General features: G+C 50.8%; 1 pseudogene; it reads right to left on the bottom strand.

The window, feature by feature from the left end:
• Positions 1-2,684: 2,684 nt before the first annotated feature.
• On the bottom strand, positions 2,685-4,091 carry LOC137208771 (acylphosphatase-1 pseudogene; annotated as a pseudogene).
• Between the last annotated feature and the right edge of the window lie 17,984 nt (positions 4,092-22,075).

The following is a 22,075-nucleotide window of genomic DNA, read 5'->3' as shown; positions in this document are numbered from 1 at the left end:
AATAAAGTATTTTAAAATTAAGGTATGTACATTGTTTTTTTAGACATAATGCTTTTACACACCTAATAGACTAAGTATAGTGTAAACATACCTTTTATATGCACCAAGTAACCAAAGAAATTCATATGACACTCTTTATTGCAATGTTCACTTTATTGCAGTGGTCTGGAACTGAACCTTCAATATCTCCAAGGTCTGCCTGTGCTGTTATTAACCCCACTTTACAAGCGTGGAAACAGAGGCTCAGTGAAGTTAAGTAGTCAGGTCAATGCAATCCCGACATTAGGGAGAGGGGCCAGGACTTAACAGCCTCTGTATGGAAGCCAGGTGCCCTGCAGATTCCCATCCAGGCTTTAACCAATTCAAACCCTCCATTGTGGGTTCTCGTCGTGTGCCTTAAAGGAATGTGACTTCAGATGGTGCCAAGCTGGTCACTGGTACAGTGTTTCCACGTGAGTCTCTCCACATGGGCACAGGGGTAAGGGGTTGGGTTCCTGCCCTGGAGTTTCATTCGGAGGAATTTGAACAAATGGGGATGGTCTGAGCCAGCAGTCTTGATGAGCTCTCTTATCCCTCAGCTAAAAGGCACAAGGGTGTAGTCTGGAGCTGTGTGTTAGATGACAGGGACCTGCTCCCTGGAGAGTGGCCTGCAGGCCGGAGACTAGATTCTGGAATCACGATCAGGGGGTCTTTCCTGGACAGTGGGCATGCCAGGCGGGTTGGCAGGAGAGGTTCAGAGGGTCTTTGGGGGGCAGTCATCTTTGTCTTCACCTGTTTCTTATTTAGCTTTTCCTTCTCTCCTCTCCTCTCCGCCCTCTACCTTGTCCTCTTCTTTCAATGTGAAAATAGCATTATTTTTCTGAACATAAAATTTCATGCTCTTTGTCAAAAGATCAGACAGTATAAAAGTGTGAAGACAAGGTAAACATAACCCATAATCCCCACCATCCAGAAGTGGACCCCACGACCTTTTGGTGTGCAGACATTCAGACTGGTTCCATCTTTGCCTGGATGGAGTCAGATTAAACAAACTGGATCTCATCTGAACTTCTTACTTTACAGTAGACTGTAATCACCTCTCAGCAATATCTATAGATCTGCCTTGTCATTTTTTTTTTTTGCAGTACACGGGCCTCTCGCTGCTGTGGCCTCTCCCGTCGCGGAGCACAGGCTCCGGATGCGCAGGCTCAGCGGCCGTGGCTCACGGGTCCAGCCGCTCCGCGGCATGTGGGATCTTCCCGGACCAGGGCACGAACCCGTGTCCCCTGCATCGGCAGGCGGACCCTCAACCACTGTGCTACCAGGGAAGCTCCAACCTTTCCACTCTTAACTAAGATCTTACAAATTTCCTGAATTGGCCAGGATTCAAATTAATGTAAACTTCATACGTTTAGCTTAACTTCTCTGGGACTCAGTGTTCTTATCTGTAAAATGGGGAAGATCCTGCCTACCTCCCAGGATCTTGGGGGGGATTAAAGGAGACAAGGCAGGTAAGGCATCTAGCACAATGGCCAGCCTGAGGCACATGCTTCACGTCATCTCAACATCTCTGGACAGCGATCTGAACTCCCAGGCGGCACGGGAGAAGCTGCGCATGCCCTCGGCCGGGCCACTCCTGCATCAGAAATACTGGCAGGCTTGAGCATGGTATTTCACAGGACCCTCCAGGGTGCCCCGAAGCAGTTCGAAAAGGCTGATTTAAGAGGTGCCTTCTCTTTGCTGTATCCCTTTTTAACTTATTTTGCTTTGATTTTTCCATTTGCTACTAAGCATGTATGAGTTACCTGCCTCTGTGATCTGTACATTAACTATGACTGACTGTTCAGCGTGAAGAGGAGGCTGTGTTGATTCATTTTTCCCCCCTTTCTGTTGATGAAAACAAGGCTTTTCACATTCATTGGGCTACTATGTAGTCTATTTTTATTTTTTTCTGTCTCAATAGGAAGGGACTTTTGGGTGGTGAGTGACCTTGGACAAGGTGGGTCAACCCCCTGGACTCGTGGATTAGCATTTTGAATTTGATAGGCATGAAAAACATCTGCTATGTTGTCTGCTTTAAAGAGCAATCTAGAGCCTGTGCTCTAGAGCCTGCGTGCCACAACCACTGAAGCCCGCGTGCCACAACTACTGAAGCCCGTGCACCTAGAGCCCGCGCTCTGCAACAAGAGAAGCCACTGCAATGAGAAGCCCGCGCACCGCAATGAAGAGTAGTCCCTGCTCGCTGCAACTAGAGAAAGCCCATGCGCAGCAATGAAGACCGAACACAGCCAAAAGCAAAAAAAAAAAAAAAAAGAGCAATCTACCTTCTCACACTGAGAATAAAAGCCAAAGTCCTTGGCTTGTCCCATTCTCAGAGCCTTTGCACGTGCTGTTTCCTCTGCCAGGAATGTTCTTCTCTCAGAGTCCTATATCTTCTTGCTTCTCTATTTCTTAATAATTATTGTTTATAGTATTACAATATTGTAAATGTTATCAATATTTTTAAGGCTCTAGTGTGTTTTTATTAGAATTAGAATTGTGTGCAGTTGTAATCCTATCATACGTAAAATATACAGTAACATTCGTGTACTTGATACTAAAATAACTTACAGGTAAATTCTAACACAACACAGAATAGGTCTACCTCTATTCACAGTAAAAAACAAAGCCACTGAATTTATCTTGGAAAATTTAAATTCAGGCCATTATTTCACAATTTGGAAAGCTGAGCAGTCTGACTTTAAGATGACTTTCTCACTGTTGAAGCTGGCTCTGTCGGTGTGTGATCTGAGACCTCCTTGTGTCTTAAGCATTCCTGCGGATGACGCACCTCAGAGATGGGACCCTGCAATTGGCCTTGTACTGTGTTCCAGTCGGTACTCTGGATCCAGCCTCCCAATCCCAACTTTTTACCTTCAACCTGACTGTACTCGTGGACCATCACCCCCAGCACCTTCCCCAAAATGTCACAATCCACTGATATCAGGGCGTCCCCTTCTGCAATGCTCAAACCCTCCCTGTCTTCCTTGCGGGCCTCTGGGATCACATGGGTGACCACCACGCCAACGATTCCCCCAGCTGGGAAATTGGCTGAGCTCTGAAGCTGAGGGCGGCTAAATACTATTTACAAATGATAAATACGTCTTTGTTTATCAGAGAGGGCTTCCCGAAACAGCTCATCTAAAACACCTCCCCATCGCTATCCCTTCCCCCAATTTATTTTCCCATGTGGTATTTACCACTGGCTGTCATTTCCTTGTGGGTCTGTTCACTGTCTCTCTTCTAGACACACAGGGTTTGTGTCTGGTTTTGCTCTCCTTTGTGTCCCCCATACAGTAGCCATGCCTGGCCCAGGGTAGATATGTTAGGGGAAACACTGACTGAAACCACCCGCCCTGGCCAGGCAAGATAGTAGCCACTTGCATGAGTTATTGTAACAACAGGAGGTCCTGGTAAGAAACACAGAACTGACAAGTCACCACCAACAATAGGAATTCCGGAAAGGTCAAAAGGAGACAGGAGATGCCAGTCCATATGTTCTCCCAGAATCCTTCTCGCTGGAATCCATCTTGGCTGAGCGACGTGTGCGCCACCAGGAAGGACCTTGAGTCAGAATGATTGGCCAGAGACAACCCAGAAACTAATCCCATCACCATAAAACCCGAGACTGCAAGCCATGTAGCAGAGCATTCCTCCTGGGTTCCCTTACCTTCCTGCCCTCCACCCGGGCGCCCCCTCCCAATAAAGTCTCCTGCTTTGTCAGCCCATGTCTCCTCGGACAATTCATTTCTGAGTGTTAGACAAGAGCCCACTCTCAGGCCCTGGAAGGGGTCCCCCTTCCTGCAACAGATACTTAGTAAAAAGTTGTTGAATGAATACCAGCCATGGGACTTGGGGCTTGAGCTGCTGGGGGACAATGGGAGAGGCAGCTGTTTAGGTCCGACACAGCGGCTCCCATCCCACCTGCCAATCAGACTCACTGCTGCGAGGATGTGGGTCCTTGGGGCTGCCACTTGACCCCCTTCACTCTCATTTTTATACAATAACATCTCACCTTTATTGAGCACGGCTCCATACCGGGCTCTCTTCCGAGTGCCTTGTGTGGATGGCATTTAATCCTCATGACGATCCTGTGAGCTGGGCACCAATCGTGTCCCCATTTACAGATGTGGAGACTGACGCACAGGCCAGTGAAAGCTTGCCTGAGACCATACAGCTAGTGAGTGGAAAAACTGGGATTTGAACCCAGGTGGCTCTGGCTCTAGAACCCCTGGGTGCTAGAGTGTTTCCCGCTCTACTAGAATCGGAAGGCACTGGCCCAAGTCATACAGCTCCTTTTGGAGAAGCTGGGCTAGAACTCAGGTATCCTGACTCCAGGATGGGACTCCTTGCATAACCTCAGGCAGCGTGGGAAGGGCTGGGGGTTGGGAGTCAGCCCGACCTGGGTTCAAATCCTTCTCCAGCCAACCATTCGACAACTGACTCCAGTCCTGCTGGGCCCAGTGGCTTGGGAGCCGAGTATCTGCCCTGATAGCACTGAGCACTGAGGAAGAGAGCAGGGCCACCTGGGTCCCCACATGTCAACTTCTTGCCTTTTGAGTCTTACCAGAAAGAACTGCCGATCTCAACAACCAAGAATTCCCAATCTCCCTGCCCTCAGCTTCTGAGGCTGGCGGTCCAGAGCTGACAGTGGCTTATCTGGGTGATGTCAGAGTTGCAGCCATCTGTGTCTTGGCTCCCCAGACTTGGAGCACCGCTTGCCTATGAATTTTGAAGCCATGGATTATGGGGGAGGACTTCATAAATTTGCAGAGGATCCTCCCTAGCTGTGGGCCCATCACTACCTGCCTCCTGGACCTGTTGCCCCCAGTGGTTCAATGTGCCTGGCAGTACCTCGGTGTGGAGTCAATACTGGACTTGGAGTTAGAATACCTGGACGATGTTTAGGCTCTGACACCTGCTTGCTGGGTAACTTGGGGCAAGTTACTCAGCATATCTGGTCCCCATTCCTCCATCTCTAAAACTGCCCTGCTTTGAAAGGGCTGTTGTGAGGATTTCATGGGAGAAAGTAAGTCAGAGCTTCTCCACCTTTTCCACCAAAGCCAAACCTAATGGCAAAAGAGAGTAAAGAGGTACCCTGGGGGCTTGAGGGTGTAGCTTAAAGCAGCCTGCCACAGGCTCACAATTTATCTGAAGTCTTACTGTAGCTAAAATTTTATGTGTATTTTGCATTCTGCTCCATAATATACCCATGCTGTTTCTTTTAACACAAAGCCAGTGTTTTAAGTTATTTACCACTGGGTAATTTTAATGCCAGCAAGATGGGCCATGTGTGTCACGTGGCTCTGCAAATTCCCTGGCCCATTTATGGGAGCGCCCCAAGGGCTATGCACCCCAGTTTAAGAAGTATTTGTGTACAAAAAGTGCTCTGGAGAAAGCAAAAAATGCTACAAAAAGGTCAGAGATTTTAATGTGACTGTTGGCGGTAATGGGAAGAGGAACAGTGAGCAAGATGGATGAAGGAAGGAGAAAAAGACGGGCAGGCAGAGATGGAGGAGTGGAAATGGGGACTGGATGGTGATCAGGCCATGAATGGAAACCCTGGATGGACCAGGCTTCAGTGTTTGTTCCTAGACCTTGCCCATCCTCCTGCTGGGTACACCTCCTCTCTCCCTCAGTTTAGAGGGAGGAGACCTCCAAGCCTCTGTGGTCTATAAATCCCAGAGGGTTTATGTAAAAATTTGGGTGGATCTGGGGTCCGTTCCTAGGGACTGGTCAGCAGGTACAGGAGCTGGACTCTACCCTGGCACTGCTAGGGTCTCCTGTCCTTCCCTACTGGGTGACCAAGGCTCTTGACAGCACTAAAGAGACACTTACCTGTTCACTGGCACAGTCAGCCATATACTCATCCACTCCTTTGGCTTAGGGTGTCTTTCCTCCAATTGCCATCCTCCCCAGAGTGTCTTCTTTAGCGCTGCGGGTTGGCTCTCCATATTCCTTTAATGGCATAGGGTGTAAGATCCCTCCAGCAACCACCCAAAATCCTCCTTGCAGGCCCTTCGTGTAAATACTCCCAGGAGAGCCACAGCAATGTCCCAGAATCCCTCAGGTAGGTATGCAGATTAGGCTCCACGTTAACCTGGGCTAAAGAATGAGCAAAACTTCTTTAGTTTCTTTTTCTGCTCCTCTTGGTATCTTTTCAAAATTGCAAAGCTCCCATGCAGAAATATGCGCACTGCACAATAATACAAAATGTCTGAAAGCAAATATTTCCAAAGAATTGTGGGAGTGCAAGCAAACACCTTCTTTTCTTCCGCTGTTATTTCTGGGCAAAAGCAGATAACGAGTTACCCTTTTCACAATCAATGTGCAGTGGATTTTTGGCTACATTATTCAGAGCAAATATAAACAGGGTAAGTTAAAGGCATAGATTATTACAAAATAAAATTGGGATATGTGAAGCTTAAAACTCTTAATTTTAAACTACTTCTTGCAATCGGCCAGAACTTGATCCTCAGTAATTCTTTGCAAATAGCGTTTGCATTTTATTATTGAATGTGTTTTATAGTGGTGTAGGATGATATTCGGCTCATGTTTTTGTATAAATATAATAAAAGGAGGCTTCCCACTGAACATAGATTTGGGAAATAGTGTTTACTTATTTCTCTCAATTCAAAAGAGTGTGAACTGGAAATTTTTTGTTTCAGTAATTTTTTTTTTTTTAAAACACAAAGGCTGTGTACTGTTTCTTTCCACAAAGAACACAAGCCAATCCAGGGACAATTATGGTTTTGTATTTCTCTCTGGGGAGCACTGGCCCATACTATGAACTTGCGAATCAGCAAACAAGGCTCTGAGCTGCCCAGATGGGCTGTGGACTTGGCATGGAGATGACGCAGAGCCAGGGCTTGAGGCTCAGGACAGGCAGCCTCTCTCCCCCTGGGGCAGGCAGACCTGGGAGAACCTGCAGAGGGTGAGGGTGTTGTGGAATAGAGGCCGAGGGGGGAAGGGCAAGAAGGTGGGCTAGAACAAAGGTATGAGCCAGACACTTCTACCACTTTTCTTTGTGCTTATCTAGTCCTTCCAGAGACCTGCTGAGGTTATAAGGAGGGGAGATTCTGATTTCCGGTGGGCCCTGGAATCTCAAGAGGCCACTTTGGGTCTACAGCAGGTAGGAGACTCTAAAGAAGTGGCGAGGAGTCTGGAGTCAGTCAAATCTAAGCCTGATCTGAATCCTTTCTCTACCACTCACTAGCTGTTTGGGTAAGAGGCTTCACTTCTTTGAGCCTCAGTTGACTCATCTGCAGAATGGGATGCTAATTGGACTTACTTCAAAAGATTGTTGTAAAGTTTTGCTGGAGAAAAAAAAAAAAAGAGAAATCACTTTGCTCGATGCCTGGCCTATATTACTGAGTATTGTTGATGTGATAGTTCTGGACTTGGACTTCAGTCTGCCTTGCGTTAGAATTATTTATGTCTGTCTTGATTATAGTTAAGGTTATCAAGGGTTGGGGCATAGGGTTGGGGCAGACTTAGCCCAACTCAGGTGCCTCAAATACTCAGTAATTGCGGTTTGAATTTAATTTCTTTTTTAAACCAGTCACTTCTGCCCTATTCTGTGCCTTCCTTTTGTGAAGGGTGGCTCTGCCTGGCGGTGGGGGTGGGGGTGGGGGTGGGTGGGTCCATGTTGGCTGCGTTTTCCTTTTAGTATACTCTTCCTGCAATATGTACTTATTACCACCAGGTGGCAGAAGAGTCCCAGGCCGCTTTTGGAAACCAGAACACAGCAGAGGATTTTCATCCTTGGGAGACATTTAAAAATGGATTTCTATGGGCTTCCCTGGTGGCACAGTGGTTAAGAATCCACCTGCCAATGCAGGGGACAGGGGTTCAAGCCCTGGTCCGGGAAGATCCCACATGCCGTGGAGCAACTAAGGCCGTGTGCCACAACTACTGAGCTTGTGCTCTAGAGCCCATGAGCCACAACTACTGAGCCCACGTGCCTGGAGCCTGTGCCCGCGCACTGCAACGAAGAGTAGTACCCGCTCGCCACAACTAGAGGAAGCCCACGCGCAGCAACGAAGACCCAACACAGCCAAAAATAAATAAATAAAATAAATAAATTTAAAATGGATTTCTATTTATTAAATCAGTTCAGTGAGATTAACCTACTCACCACCCCAACTTTAAGGACGGCAAGGTAGTTAGACAAAATACAAAGTGTTTGGTGCACTCAATTATCCTTTCTTTATTTTTATTATTATTATTTTTTTGCGGTACGCGGACCTCTCACCGCTGTGGCCTCTTCTGTTGCGGAGCACAGGCTCCGGACGCGCAGGCTCAGCGGCCATGGCTCACGGGCCCAGCCGCTCCGCGGCATGTGGGATCTTCCCAGACCGGGGCACGACCCCGTGTCCCCTGCATCGGCAGGCGGACCCTCAACCACTGCGCCGCCAGTGAAGCCCTATCTTTTCTTAACTAATCCTTAAAGAGCGTCTGATCGAGTGCTTCCATTCCTTTAGGCAAGGCTTTCTCCTCCTTACACACAAGTTTGCTCCACTTGGTCTTACCACTCCCTGGAGTTTCCTCCAGTTCTTGCTTATATTCACTCACTCAGCCAACATTTACTGTTCCTCTTCTCTGCACCAGGCCCCATGAGGGTTGCTCTGACCTCAGGAAGCTCACGGCCTTGGGGGGAGGGCAGGGTTATGGAAATAGCAGGAGGTCACAAGCCCAAATGCTCACAGTGTCCAGGCAGGTAACAGGGATGAGTGAAGCAGGTCTGGAGTAAGAAGAACAGGGAGTTGGGGGTCTTTGGCCATCTGGAGACTTGAGGCTCATCTAAAGAGGGGCACCTACCACTCAGCTCCACCTGATTGTTGCCAGATCTTCCTATTCTTCAAGAGAAATTACTGTATTGATTTTTTTTGTGTGTGTGTGTGGTACGCGGGCCTCTCACTGCTGTGGTCTCTTCCGTTGCGGAGCACAGGCTCCGGACGTGCAGGCTCAGCGGTCATGGCTCACGGGCCCAGCCGCTCCGCGGCATGCGGGATCCTCCCGGACCGAGGCACGAACCCATGTCCCCTGCATCGGCAGGCGGACTCTCAACCACTGCGCCACCAGGGAAGCCCTACTGTATTGATTTTTAAAATACAAAATTACTTACTTTAAATCTGTTGCTGAGCCAGACTTGGCTCTTGAGCTGTGAGTTTGAGACTGTGAAAGAGAGACGTGAGTATGGGGTGATAGGGCAGTGAGGACGTTATGTCCAGGGGGCTACAGGGGCCCAGAGGAGGGTGCCCCAGCTCTGCCCAGAGCATACGTTCATTCATTCATTCAGCAATTACTGGTTGCCTTCCTATCATGTGCAGAGCTCTGTGCTGAATGCTGGGGATTCATGATAAGCCCAGCTCCCCTTTCATGGGGCACAGTAGGGGGGACAGATGTCCAACACTGTGTCACACTATTTATGGTTTGGCTGTAAACTGGTGTTATCTGAAGGACTGGTGTGCCGTGCAATCAGAGTCTGAGGATGAGTCAGGGAGGGCTTCCCTGAGGAAGTGATGTTTAGTCTGAGATCTGGAGGATAACTAGGAGTTTAACTTATTCATTTACCAGGCCAGCCATTTCTTCTTCTAGAGGTGAACTAAATGTCCATTGGGGGAGGGTCATGGTCTTGAGAAAGGGCCATTTCTCAGGCAGGAGTCCCAGATGGTCAGTGTTGGATCCTTTTCCTCCCCTGGAATGTGCTGGACAGAGCAGCAATCCACTGGGGATGAGAAGAGGGACGAGAGAGGTTTCTCCTGCGCTGATCTGGGGCACGTACTGTGGAGGAGGGCACCTGGGAGAGGCTGGGAGGAGCAACCAGCTCCTTCAAAGAACCGAGAGAGGGTCCCTGGTCAGTGTTTTGGGAAGGAGGACAGGGCAGAGATGGAAGCATTGACCCCTGGCTCCCAGGGCAAGGAGATTTCAGGTTCTGTGATGAGTGGCGCTTGTAATGGAGCCGAAAGCTGAGGACAGGGAGGGTAAGGATGCTCAGGGCCCACAGCTGCACCAAGAGGGCTCAGAAGTGGGGTACACAGTACCCCCAAGTTTGACATACGGGAGAAAGAACCCACCAGATCTGGCTGCGTATCCTGTTTCCCCGCTGCCGAGTTGTGCGATCTGGGGTAAATCACTTCAGCTTCCTGAGTCTCAGTGTCCTCATTTACGATGGACATTTTATGCTCTGGGTGGTGGAGTAGGGTGATACCGTAGGATCTTCCGTATGAGGGCCTTGCCCCGGGCCTGGCCCACAGCTGGTGGTCAGTATATCTGCGTTCTCCCCTTCTTCCCTTCTCAGTGGTACCACTGTTGGCAGGAAGTTCCTGCCTTCTGCTGTCCTCACATCCACCAATCCAGAACTTGTGTTTCTACCCCCAAGTCCTCAAGGTCACAAGGGACATCCTCAAGGTCAAAGGTCTCCACTCCCACCCATACCTCCTCTCCACCCCCAGCCTCATCCGGACCTTATCCTGACCACGTTTTTTGCACACATCTCTTTAGAAAACAGACTAAACATTCAAGAGATGACACAACCATACATTTTCCAGTACGTTCTCTTCAGAACTGAGAAAAATAAGTCCATGCTCACTCCCAGCCTGGGATGTCTGGCACAGTGCGTGGTAGAAGGAGGTTCAGCCTCACCCTGGCTCTGACATCCCCTCTCTGTGTGACCTTGGCAGGAAAAAAACTTATGAAAGTGAAACGCTTTGGGAATGCTACTGTTTGTATTGTGTAGAATATAAGGATCAGGAGCTTTTCCTTGGCATTTTCCTACTTTTCTCGGTTGACGCGGAGGACTCGGGTCATTTCCACCCATCTGATTGTTTAATGAGCACAGTCTCCATCAGTCCGTGAACCAGCGCCCTAAGCTTCACCTTCTGCTCGGCTGTGTAAGGCTCCAGGGTGAAGGCAGGAACAGGAGATGATCCTGCTGGAATACTTGCCTCAAGGACGTTCCTTGAAGAACCGCCAGAGTTCAGTGTCGGGTCCTCAGCTTGTTGCTTGTGGGACCGGGGGGCATTCAGCTGCCCTGCCCTGCCCCTCACCCCTCAGCGAGGTTTTAAGATTATTGTAGGTACAAAGCCTCGTGCCTGGCATGTGGGAAGCTCCCCTCAGGCCCTCAGTGGGCCACTGTAATCACTAGGAATTGTTATTTATAAATGAGACTGTGCGTGTGAAGCACATGCCCATGCCTGACCCACAGCAGCTATTTATCATCGTCCTGCTGTGGTCATCATAAATAATGCACACCACACGCTTGGGGGTTCAGAGCTGGTCCTCAGTAAAGATCTGTAGGAAGTCCTGGGAGATTCTGACTGTAAACCAGTCTCTGAGGGCCTCTGCATGCCGAGGGCTGAGCGCGCAGTGGTGTGGACGCTACTGACGGTGTGGCTGGCCCGGGGCTGGGCATGTGCTGATGCCCAGGGCACATTTCCTCCCATTGTTGCCCTCCAGCACATTCTTCAGATCAGAAAACTGGGGAGCCCCAAGCTGTAGTGTCCCTTTTAGTAACTCCTGGGCATGCAGCTGCCGTCCTCTCCACCATCCGAGCTCCCTCCTCCTCCGTGGCTCCTCCGAGCCCTGGGTCTGGGCTGCTGCTGGGCTGCTGCATGGCTCCAGCGTGGCCGACTTCTCTGGGCTGTCCTCCAAGCCTCCTTACTCCTCCCGCCCCATGGCCGTCTGCAGATGCACAAACTCTTGCAGCCTCTGGTTTCAATCTGGAACAGAGCGCACCTGAGGCCCTGACTTTGCATCCAGAATCTAGGCTTGGGGAGGGCCCCTCTGGTCTCTGAAAGCACCCCCGTCCGTCCCTGTCCCCCAACCCTGGCTCAGACTGAATCCCCAGCTTCCAGGTGTTGGAACAGTCTTGGCCTGAAATCTGAAGACTTAAGGGTGTGTGCTCAGGGCCCCTGTTTGTCTTCCCAGGAGGCCCCGGGCAAGCTGGTCGTGCTGTTAGACCGCGCCCTGACCCTCTTCAGGTGGACGCACGCAGGCTCACACACACCTATGCTCCCTATCATGTGCCCAGGAATTCGAGCACGCACACACACGGGTCCTCACCCAGGCACACCCATACGCAGGGCTACTGTTGCACACTGTGGGAGCTCCAGGTCCGATGCACATATGTGAACACACACCCCTGGGCGCTTATCCTTCCTTACACACTGCAGGTTTCATACACCTCCTGCCCTTACTCGGGGACACACATTTGCAGTCACACCCATGCACACACCAAGGGCTGAGTCCCCCCGGGCACCGCTCTCCACACGCTCCCCAAGCACAGACACATGAAAATATGACTTGCGCGTCTGTGTGACCCTCCCCACTCACCCCAGAAGCAAGCAACCCCAGCACACCCCCTCCGCCCAAACTCAGCTCTGGACTGGCAGAACACCCCGTAAGTGCTCAGACATCCCAGCCACGCACTGCTGTTCGGCCCCTCCCTCGGGGACCCCTCACGAGCACGCTTATGAAAACATTCCTCCCGTGATGGAGTGCTTCCTTTGGGCCTCTTCGGCTTGTAACAGATTAAAAGCAAACAGGTATTTGTCACGGGGAAGTGTACCCAGTTGTGCTGGAAAATGGACTATTTGATGAGTGTGAGAACTTGAGCATGTCACAGAGGGGAGAACCTGTGTTATTGCAGACTGCCAGGCCGAAGTGGCCGCCGGCAGCGTTATCGGCTGTGGCAGGCATCACCTGCAACTGAAAGGATCCCATTACGGCAAGTAATGGCTTAATCACAGCCAGTTTGTAATGGAGATGACCTCTCTGTGTCCCGCTGGCCTCCCCCAATGGATGGTACCGCTCTACACCGTGACTAACAGCGCTCCGTTCTGCTCTCCTGCCAAAGGGCTACTGGGCCCAGCCGGGACACTGAACCAGGCAGCTATCAGGGGAGGCTGCAGGCAGGAGCGAGGGCAAGAGCGGGGAGAGGAGAAGGGTGCTGAGACCATGGGCCCCATCGGCTTGGACAGGCGGGGAAACTGAGACCCGGAGAGGATGCCTCACAAGGCCCCGTCTTACCTCTTTTCCCAGAACCTTGCATTTAAAGCAGAAAGCTAGTGAGCAACAGCTTCCATCTGCGGGGCGCTAGAACCTGTGTTTGGCACTTTCCACACCTTATCGTGCTCCAGCGCTAGGAGGTATGGTATTATCATCGTCCCACTTTACAGATGAGGAAACGGAGGCTCAGAAGAACACTTGACTAGCCCAAGGTCACAGAGCAGGTAAATAACAAGACTGGGAATTGGCCTCAGGCTGTGAGCCCTGAAGTCAGCGTTCTTAGCCATTACGTCCGGAGAGCCTCCCATCAGCCTTTGGGGGTCCCAGCACCGTCCCCCTTCCCAAGCAGGGCAGGAGCTGTGTGTTCTGCACCCACGTGTTCACATGCCAGGGAGACTTCTGTTTTCTGCCTGGAGGCTGTGTGTGCCAGGCGTTCACCACCCACCCACAGCTTCCCTGAACATCTCTTAAGTTCAGCCCTTGTCCCTCCAGCTCCCCGCAGCCCCTCACCACTGCCCTGAACAGGAATGGTGAGCACACTGGCGCGCAGAGGCCATGGGGAGGTGTTCCCATTATAGCTTTTTTTTTTTGGCGGTACATGGGCCTCTCACTGCTGTGGCCTCTCCCGTTGCGGAGCACAGGCTCTGGACGTGCAGGGTTAGCGGCCGTGGCTCACGGGCCTAGCCGCTCCGCAGCATGTGGGATCCTCCCGGACCGGGGCACGAACCCGCGTCCCCTGTATCGGCAGGCGGACTCTCAACCACTGCACCACCAGGGCAGCCCCCCCATTCTATCTTGAAGGCAAAGAGGTCAGGCTGGCTGTGGGGCTTTCCAAATGTCCCCAACGTGGTAGCCAGCTGTAGTGGGGCCCTGAAGGTCACTTCAGCTGCAGCCCAAGGTCAGGAAGTCCCTGGTGAGCACAGGAGGCTGCTCTTTGCTTCTGCCCAGACTCTGTGTCCCTGGGGCTGACTCTAGGGGAATCCTGGGGTTCAGGATTCCAGGGCACCACCCCCTTTCCTTCAAGGGGTCCCGCCTGTGCCACTGGGGCAGTTACCAAGCAGAGTCCGGGTTGGACCATCTGGAGACTCGAGCAGGAGGATCAAAGGGCCCTTCCTTCCCTGCCTTCGCTTAGGTCTTCAGCGTCACATCCAGTGCCTGGAGAAGAGGCTGGGGCTTAGGCAGATTTGGGGTTGAGACCTGGTTCCATCACTTACCTGGACAGGTTTCCTTATCTCCCTGAGCCTCAGTCTGCTCACCTGTACAACACCTAAACCTGCCTCGTAGAGGTGTGAGGATTAAAGGACATCACATGTGTGTAGTATCGAAAGCGAGCCTGTGACCTGGTCAGGACTAGCTAAGATGTGAAAGACTTTCAGCAAAGCTCCCTGGAGGGAGGCCAGATGGTGGCTGAGTCGGACCCCAAGAGTGTGGTCTGCGTGCTCTTGATAACCCACAATGAGATGGTGGTGACAATGGTAGTTAACACTTGTTGAACTCGTACTGTGTGACGGGCACTAGTGCCTCCCACAGATTTCTCGTTTAATCCTCCCAAACTCTAAGCCATAAGTAACCTATTATTGTTTCCACTTTAGAGATGAGGCAAATGAGGTTAGGGGCCTGGTCAGTGTCACATAGCTAGAAAGTGGAGCTCCTGGATCCAGACATAGGCTGTCTGGCTGAGAGTCTCTGCCTTAACTGGTGCTCTCTACCACGTTGGGGACATTTGGAAAGCCCCACAGCCAGCCTGACCTCTTTGCCTGCGAGATATAATGGGCATACCTCCCCGTTATATCTGGTGAGCGCACCAGTGTGCTCACCTTTCCCGTTCAGGGCAGGGGTGAGGGGCTGCGGGCAGTTGGAGGGACAAGGGCTGAAGGTAAGTGATGTTCAGGAAAGCTCTGGGGCCACTGAGAGGTGGGGGCATGGTGGGAGGCCCTGACGCTGAGAAGCTGGCGGAGGGGCAGCAGAGAGAGCAGGTTGGGAGAGTCAAGAAGTGGGGCTACTGGGAATGTAAATGGGTACAGCCACCATGGAAAACAATAGGGTGGTTCCTTAAAAGACTGAAAATAGAGGTACCATGTGATCCAGCAATCCCACTCCTGAGCATGTATCCGGAAAAGACAAAAGCTCTAATTAGAAAAGATGCACGTATCCCAACATTCATAGCAGCACTATTTACAATGGCCAAGACATGGATGCAACCTAGGTGTCCATAACAGATGAACGGGTAAAGAAGATGTGATATATATATATATACACACATACACACACAGAAGGAAATGTTACTCAGCCATAAAAAGAATGTAATAATGGCCTTTGCAGCAACATGGATGGGCCTAGACATTATCACGCTAAGTGAAGTCAGAAGAGAAAGACAAATACCATGTGATATCGCTTACATGTGGAATCTAAAAAAATGATACAAATGAACTTATTTACAAAACAGAAACAGACTCACAGACATAGAAAACAAACTTATGGTTACCAAAGGGGAAGGGGGTGTGTGTTGAATATATTAGGAGTAGGGGATTAGCAGACGTGCACTACCACATATAAAATAGATAAACAACAGGGATTTACTGTAGAGCACAAGGAACTCTATTCAATATCTTGTAATAAACCATAATGGAATAGAATCGAAAAATAAGAATACAGATATATACATATATATGTATAACTGAATCATTTTGCTGTACACCTGAAACTAACATAATATTGTAAATCAACTATACTTCAATTAAAAAAAAAAGAAATGGGGTTGCAGAGGTGCTTTTTTTCGCAGGCTGGTCCCAGCCAGTATGCTTGTCTGCAAGGTTCCCTGAGACAAGGCTGCTGCTACCAACAGCAGGGAAGCAGCCACTGAGTTTCATTCACTTAGCAACATTGATTCAACAAATATTTATCAAGTGCCCACTATGTACTGGCTGGATGCAGTGGTGAGCTAGACAGACATCATTCCTTCCTTCCCGGAGGTGAGCCCTGGAGATGCAAAGAAATTCTGGCTCAGCGCCCTCAGGAGTGTTCGCTGAGGACGTACTCTTGTGCCAAGGACGGACGCATCCCCTCCCGTCATCCTCCTAACGACTCCATGAGGAGATATTAGAGTGTTGCCTGTGTTTTCAAATGAGGAAGCAGAGTCTCAGAGACCCTAAGTGACTTGCCCAAGGTTGCACAGCTGGTAAGTGATGGAGCTGAGCCTTGAGCGCAGATCTGCCGGAAGCTTGTGCTTTTCACAGCTACCTGCGTGGCTCTGCTCTCTTGTCTACTGGCAATGCTCCTGCCCATCTGGGGCCCCACTGGGCAGTGGGGTTGGGATTGGGGGCAGCCCTGCCCTCTCCACCTGGAGAGCTGCTTTCTTCCCTCCCTCCCACCTCTCCCCCCATCCCCCAGCTTCCCCCAGCTCCCACTGTCTGGACCTTGCCTGCTCTGCAGTGGGGGAGAGCTTATTCTCATGCTAATTGCAAAACTAATTGTTCTTATTGCAAAATCCATTATATAGTATATTTATATTGCAGATAATGAGCTGTTTGGATTAAATAGCTCACTAAAAGTCAATAAAAAGAAATTTGCTTCACTGTTCCTCCCCTCATTTTTCACCGGCACCGTTAACACAGCCGTCCTTCTCCCTGAAGGCTGGAATTCATTAAAATGCCTGGAGCGGCAAGGGGGTGTCGCTCTTGTCGCTGTGTGGTTTTCCCCTTCTCTTTGAAAAGGCATTGGGAGGAGAGGGTTGGAAGACAAGAAGCAGGTTCTTTCCCTGGTTTTAGTGACAGGGGTGACTAACCAGGGAAAGTGCATTGTAATTTCTAGCAGCATCGAAGAGCGTGGTATCTTCAGAACAAAACTTGGGGCTTGATGGGGTGGGGTGTGTGCTGCGGATGGGTGGGGACTGAGGAATGAGCTGTCAGTCACTGCCACCCCTCAAAGGGGTGGAGGAAATAACCAAAGGCCTCAGTGCTGGGTTCTGCAGGTTGAAGCCCGTCTACGGGGCCTGGCTTGGGGACAGGAATGAGAGTGAGAGAAGACAGCCTGGGTCATGTTTTGAGAGGGTGAATATCAGGTTTGAAATCAAGGGTCTGGATTTCTAGGTTCTGGTCCCTCTTAGCACCACAACATCTCTGTGACTTCCAGAATTTTCCTAGTCTATTTTTCTGGCCTTGGTTCTAAACCTGAAGCTGGCTTGTTTAAGTTGAGTCCTACCAGGAGGTGGGCTGGTCTGTGAGGTTCCGGGATTGTTAGCTCTGGGGCTTCTGCAGTCATTGTGTTTCATGTCGTAAAGGGTGCATTGCTCAGGAATCCAGTCTCACACCCAGGCCCTTGCCCTTGACATTCTATGGCACTGAGCAATCAAAGTGGGGCTGCAAGGAAGGGTCTGTTTCTTATTTCTTTTCCCAGGAGCCACGCTCCCATTTGGTCTGATAAAATGGCATGATCTGAGAACTGGGATGGCCTGGAAGGAAGCTGCCGGCCCCCTCATACCCGCAGAAATGAGCATCTTCTCAACCATCCATCCATCCGTCCATCCAATAAATGTGTACTGAGAGCCCATAATGGTCAAGACATTGTGTTAGGTCTTGGTGATGACTCTGAGTAAAAACACACAAAGTCTTTATTCTCATGGAACTTACAGTCTATTGGGAATGTAAGGGCAGGTACTAGTCAAATAGTCACAGAAATGAGTGATTAATTAAAACCAAGGCAAGTGCTTAGAAAGAAAGAACAATTCTAAGACAGCAATCCTAGGAGGACCTAGCCTGGATGGTGGGACCAGAGAAGACTTCCTAGAGAATGCAACACAGGAGCCGAGCTCTGTAAGGTGAATGTGTTAGACAAAGAAGGGGAGGGGCAAGTTTGGACAAAGACCCACCCCAGGGAAGGCCAAGGGATGGTAGCAGGACAGCAAAAAGCCAGTAGGGGTGAGGCTGGGATGGTGGTCTAGGACCAGTGCATGCGCGGCCTTGTACGTCAAGAAATTAAGGAATTTAATGTTTACTGTAGGAGCAAAGGGAAGCCACTGTGTGTTTACAGCAGTGGGGTGACATGACTTGCATTCTGAAAACTTCACTCTGCTGCCACTGACAGACTTACCACTGGAAGGTTTGAGCTGCAGGGAAGGATGGCAGGGCCAATACAGAGAGCAGGATGGAAGACAGAAGCTTGGTAAGGGTAGGGGAGAGGAAATTTGCCCAAAGGAAGTCAAATTTGTACTAGCAAGGGAGGTGAGGTGCTGGCCATCTTCCCACAGTGCAGTGCTGAGCAGACCCTAACCAGGAGGCTGATTTTAAACTCTCAGATGACGGAGGTGTGGAACCTGTCTTCAGCGCCACAGAGGGCTCCCCAAGCCATTCTTGGGAGCCCATGTTGGGGACCTTGACAGCATCTCCACAGATGCCCAGCTCGGTGCTCACAGGGCCTGTAAAGTCATTGCAAAGTTTCCTGGGAGGATGGTAAACAAAGAGATGCCTAGTCATTCCTGCACAAATGCACATGACTTGTGGGAGGGAGAAGGCCTGGTGTTGGCCAACCTGGAGCAGGGACTTCAGACTCCCTTCCCCCCCAACAGAGCAACAGGCTAATACCAAAAGGGGAGGCAGCCTGAGAAGTTTCCACTCCAGGCAGCTGAAATGGCTGTAATCTACAGCCATCTTTATTTAACGACTTCAGAGGGAGATGGGAAGAGAGAGGCAGCAGGCAGGATGCTGAAACAACTTGAGTGTGACTGAGATGAAAAGCAGTGGAATCTGGTGCCACGTACCCCCCTTCTGGACCTCAGCGTCCACAGAGGTGCTGGAATGAAAGGGCTCTCCAGGGAGGAAATAGAGGCTCCAGGAAACTGAGTCCAGTAGCAGGGGCACCAGAAGCCCCTTTCAGCCCAGCCCAGACCAGCCCAGCTCAGCCTCTCTGGGAGAGGCAGGGTCTGCGGAGCTCAGGGTCCCTGCATTTTAATGCTTGTAAAGCCCCTGGCAACGAACAGGCATCCCCTGGAGGAAATAACTATCTCTGTGCGCCTCAGTGGAGCCCTCTGTGTGGGTCTGTGTCTGCTCTTTGTTCTCATCCAGTCCTTCAGAAAGTTAAGAAGCTGGTGTGTCATTTGGTACGCAGAGTGTAAGCAGGGACCAAACAGACAAGGTCAGGAAGGGCTGATTCTTTCTGCTGCATCTCTGGGGTTGCAGTTGGAGATCGCCCCCCTCTGCATGGCAGGTTTGTGATCCACCACGCTTGGGAGCGGGGGCAGAACTCGTTTGCCATTTTGTTGTAAGAAAGCTCTTCTTCGTAAGTCTTGAAGGGGACCCCGGACCTGGGCCGAGGTCGTTGCCTGCTGACTTGCAGCCAGCAGTGCCCTCCTCCTGCTCTGAGCTATCTCCCTGCGCTTGGACTTGGCTCTTCTGAGTGTCTGGGTCTCTGTGGATGGCAAGCTCCATGGGCCGGGCCCTTGGTAGAGGTACTGCCCATCCTTTCGGGCACAGTGCAGAGCGAGCAGTGATGTGTTTGCTTAGTAAACAAATGAGGGAATAAGTGAATGGATACAATAACTGACATTCCTGTTGGGCTGTGACCAGTGCAGTGAAGTGGCCCCTACTGGGAGTAGGCGGAGACCCGGGTGTCTGGGTCTTTGGGCTTTGGGGAGGGTGGGGCATGTAAGGGGTTTAGTTTCCAATAACAAGAAGTCAGGATGGTAGATTGGAAGAGGGCCAAGAGCCATGTTCCCTGGCAGCACAGGGTGAAACCTCAGTGTTTCTGCAGATGACCAGCACAGGGAGTGTGGGGAAACCTGAGAGTTAAGAGGGCCTCAGAGTGACTAGGACACGGCTGAGTGTCTTCAAGTGTTGTTGAGACAGAGGGAGCCCCAAGATGACCCTATGGGCTTCAGGGAACTCAGAGCACTTACATGGCTGGTGGGTATGGAGCTTGGGGGAGTGTGTGTGTGTGTGTGTGTGTGTGTGTGTGAAATAACTACTCTATAGTTTGGAGAGATGCATGAAGACGCTGGGTCTGTGGCCCCAGGAGGCATTTGCGGGGGTGGTCTTTGGGAGGTGTTGGAGTAGAGGGTGTGGCCCTGAGAAGGGAGGAGATACCTCGGGCCCTGGGTGCCAGGGGAGGGACCTCTGGGACAGCAGGTACAGGGCCTATTGGATGTTGAGGGGAGCGATGTCCTTTGACCCTTATCTTCCCTGCAGTAAGCAGACTGGCTGGCCAGGGAGAGGCTGGGGCTCTTCCCTCTTCATTTGGGATGAAAGAGAGTCTGTCCCTTTTCAATTTCTTCCTCAGCAACTCTGCATAAGACAGGAAGCAACTCACAAGGCACATGTAACCCACACGGCGAGTGGAGAAAACCAGGGGCTTCACTCTGAGTCTACCTGCCTTCTCCTCTGTCCTTCACCTATGATGTAGGGGATTTGATGTGAGGATACAGGACACAGTTCTGGAGGGGACTGCTGGGGAGCAGCCCAGTGGCTTGGATAGCTGGGTCTCGGGGGTGCCCAGAGAGGTGATGTCTGTGTTCTCCCCTGGAGAAAAAAGAGAGAGGGCTCAGTGCCCCAGCCTCAGTCCCAGAGGGACTCTGTAAGGAAGACAGAGGGGAGCTTGGAATAAGGTGAAGACAGTAAGGGCAATGAGAGAAGATTTGTGAGTGTGTGTGTGGCACCGTAAGTGTGCACTTCTCGCGCGCGTGTGTGTGTGTGTGTGTGTGTGTCCTAGGTGGCAGGGAAGCTGTGAATTAAGATTCGGTGCAGAGTGTGTGTCTGAATTTGTGTGTTTGAGGGGTTTCGTGATGGACACACTTGCGTGATGTGTCTCTCTGCATGTGTTTATGTTGCTGTGTGTGTGTGTTATGAGTGTGTGTGCCCCTGTTGCAAGGTCCAAGGCCAGGATGAGTTGTGCTTCTTCATGGGAACGGGGAGGTCCGGGGAGGGGAGGAGTGTGTGTGTACGAGTGTGCCGAGTGGCAGGGATGACAAATGATTAATCTATAGAAATCTATACTCTATTCTTCCACGCATCCACTATGCCCTTCTCGTGCTCCCATGCATCACCTCTGGAAATCCATCACCCGACTCCCAGTCAAGGACAGGCTGTGAGGAGCGAATGCTTGCCTTATTGATGGACTTGCCTGGGCTTTTTGGACATTTGGATATACGGAGGAGAGCCCCTTCTGGCCTCATCGTTCATTCTCTCATTCATTCATTCATTACATCAATCATTGGCCCAGCAAATAGTTCTTGTGTGCCTACTGTGTGCCAGGAATGGTCCTGGGTGCTCAGGGTACAATGATGAATAAGGTAGACACAGTCCTCAATTTCTCTAAGTTCTGGGCCATTGGGGTCCCCGACAACATGCTAGTGATTTCAGTAGATGTGATGCAGGAGAGAATAGAGGGGCGTGGGAAATTAGCGTGAGCTGGGGCTCACAGAAGGCTCCTAAACGAGGTGACACCTCAGGGTGATGGAACCAGATAAAAGGGAAGGGAGAGGGTGTACCAGGCAGAGGGAACAGCGTGGGCAAAGGGCCAGAAGCAAAGAGAATTTGCCCCTTGGGGAAAACGAAGAGTGGTTCTGATGGCTGAGGCTGGAGTGTGAAGATGAAACAGCAAGAGATGAAGGTGTATGGAAGTGGGTGGAGACTGGAGAGAGCCTGGAGTACCTTGTTAAGGTGGCTGGGTTTCACCTGGAGGGAAACATGGAGCCAACGATGCGTTTAGGTGGGGCTAATGCGATATTGCATCTTATAAGTCAGTCTCTGGTTGATGGTGGGGAGACTAGACTGGAGGCAGGGTGGCCAGCCAGGAGGCTCCTGTAGCAGTTCCAGGAAGGATGGTGGCGTCTTGGATTAAGGCGGTGGTTAGGATAGAGGGATGTGGGCTGAGTCCAGAGACTCAGAGCTTGATGATAGATTGGATATTGTGGTGAGACAGTGGCAAGCATGGGCCTACGTTTCTGGGCAAGGTATTCTATCTCTCTCAGCCTCAGTTTTCCATCTCTAAAAGGGGGGCGACAGTTCCTGCTTCGTAGGGTTGATGTGAGGCTGTCTGACTCATTCTCCGTTTCTGG

Source organism: Pseudorca crassidens, chromosome 2, assembly GCF_039906515.1.
Source record: "Pseudorca crassidens isolate mPseCra1 chromosome 2, mPseCra1.hap1, whole genome shotgun sequence".
Lineage (NCBI taxonomy): Eukaryota > Metazoa > Chordata > Mammalia > Artiodactyla > Delphinidae > Pseudorca > Pseudorca crassidens.
This window is presented reverse-complemented; position numbering and strand designations above follow the sequence as displayed.